General features: G+C 46.5%; 1 protein-coding gene across 1 annotated transcript in view; it reads left to right on the top strand.

The window, feature by feature from the left end:
* CAMK2A (calcium/calmodulin dependent protein kinase II alpha) overlaps positions 1-2,297 on the top strand; it is a 36,169-nt gene that overhangs the window by 23,595 nt on the left and 10,277 nt on the right. The gene's annotated exons all lie outside the window — the stretch shown is intronic.

Raw genomic sequence — 2,297 nt, 5'->3', positions numbered from 1 at the left:
TTGCTTTCTGGTCATTTCCCAGCTGGGAAAAGGGGGCGTGGCCACTATCGTCACAGCCTGGCACTAGAGCAAACCAGTCTTCTACGACTGCAGTAGTGACAACTTTTAAAAATACATTGTCTTGAAGAAGAAGCCCCTGTTAGGGTCTAGTCAGCATTCTAAGTCCCTCAAGTATGATTTTCTAACTGATTTCCTGGCGGCCCCTGTGAATTCTGATTCTATAAGTCTATCCTGGGCTGAGACATGGCGTTTCTAAGACATTCCCCAAATTTGAGGCTCGCTGTTCTGATGGTAAGATTTGAATTTTGAGGAGACTCTTTGTGACCTCATAATCCTGGTCTCAGAGCAGACGGGGATGTGGAGGTGAGCTGGCTCTGTGCTTTTTCACTGGGGTCCATTTGCTGGGTGACCTTGGACAACTTACGCAACCTCTCTGAGCTTCAGTTTCCTTAACAGTGAAGAGGTGATGATAGTAGTTCCAACCTCAGAGGATTGCCGTGCAGATGAAATGAGAGGCTGCTTATAAAGTACTTATACAGTGTTTGGCACATAGTAATTGTTTAATAAATCTTAATTTTTTTTTTTTTCAGCTAGAGCTTGTGGTTGACAGGAAGCCACATGACATTTTTGGAACATCAATCATACTCAAAGATTATTTTAAGGCAAATATTTATATATTAAACAGACAGAAATATTTGGAAGAGAATGCAAAATTTGTACGCGCTATTAATATAAAATGTGAGCTGCCAAAGACATTTTCCACCTGGGGTGATGGCTCGGGGTTGCTTCCCTGAGGCCCTACATTTTCAATCATAATTCTCTGCTTTAGAGAGAATAGAATGGGAACATTTGTGATGTCTTCAATTTTGGTTCACCTAGGCCCCTTTTATATAGGGAAACTGAGGCCCAGAGAGGAGAAAGGGCACTTCCAGGTTACCAATGGCAGAACTGGGACCCTGTTCCCTGCCTCAGTTTCCCTACCTTTCAAAGGCCATGTCTGATGGAAAGGATGCTGGCTCAGCCCGGAGCTTTTCCCCTGTTTGTCAGAAAAGAGGAGCCCTGTGCCTCCCTCAGCTTCTTCAGGCCTCAGAGAAGATTTTTAGAAAACCATTTTCTGGTGTTAATTTGTTAAGTCTTCTTCCTAAGTGAGAATAGCAGCTGGTGGGGTGGGTTCTGACCTAACATTAAAGTTAATTAGAAATGTCATCCTCCAGGGAACATTTTCCCCTGAGCAAAGAAAGGACATTAATATTTCAGAGCCCTCAGGCTTCATGCACAGGCCTCTCACCCTCTGAGCATCACTGAGCTCTGCCAGGCTTCTTCCGCTTGCCCCTACCTCCTCCTGGTCAGCTCCATGAAAAGTAATTTCCTCTCCAACCCAAAGGGCTGCCTCAGGATCTCAGCAGAGACATTCTGGGAAATATCGGTCAGAAACGCTGATCCCATCTCAGCCTCAGCATGTTGTGTGACCTTGAGAGAGTGACTTAACCTCTCTGGGGCCTCAGCTTGCCCATCTGTCGGGAGCTCTCCTGGACTGTCTGGGTGAACACCTGGAAAATGAGAAATGCCACAGGTTGCTACTGAGAAGCTGCTAGATGAATCCCTCACACAGCAATGAGATTGCTGAGGGGCCCAGAACTAGAGTGAATTTCTTCAAATTTAAGGAGATTAAGATTCTGTCCCAGAGAATGAAGCTTGTAGAGATTCCTGCCCACTAAGCTTCTACTATTAGCGTACTTGGTGAACGGAGTGGCTGGAGTCACAGCCAAGTTACTCACTGTCTCAGGCTGCATTAATAGAAGTATAGTGTTCAGAATGGGGAGGGGGTAGCCCAGACCTGATATTCTGTAATATCCAAGCCATATCTAGAATTGTGTGCTTATACTCAGAGAGGCATCCAGATAGCTCAGAGACCCTTGACGAGTAGATGGCCAGCTTGAGTCAGATCCCGCAGACAACATCCTGGAGGCCTTCAGCCCTGAGAAGAGAAGACCAGTCAGGGAGCAGGCACTCATTGCGGGGCTCCAGAAGGCGGAAAGGGACTAGAACTATAACTAGGGACTTTCAGGGGGACAGATCTCAACTTGAAAGAAGAAGGAGGCAGATGCCCATGGTGAGAGCTGTCCAATAGTGCAGTGGGTTGTCCGGCAGGCTGCAAGCCCCAAAGTTTAAACTAAGACCAAACCATCACATTTTAGGCTGCTGGGAAGCATCCTTAGCTAAGGTTAGAGGCCGTCCTCAGGAGGAACCTCCAACTCAGAGACTTGCAGTTGATAGTAATCACAGCTCTCACTTAC

Source organism: Pteropus vampyrus, unplaced genomic scaffold (genome assembly GCF_000151845.1).
Source record: "Pteropus vampyrus isolate Shadow unplaced genomic scaffold, Pvam_2.0 Scaffold185, whole genome shotgun sequence".
In the NCBI taxonomy this organism is placed as follows: domain Eukaryota; kingdom Metazoa; phylum Chordata; class Mammalia; order Chiroptera; family Pteropodidae; genus Pteropus; species Pteropus vampyrus.
The sequence above is the reverse complement of the archived record's forward strand: the minus strand, read 5'-3'. Positions and strand labels throughout refer to the sequence as shown.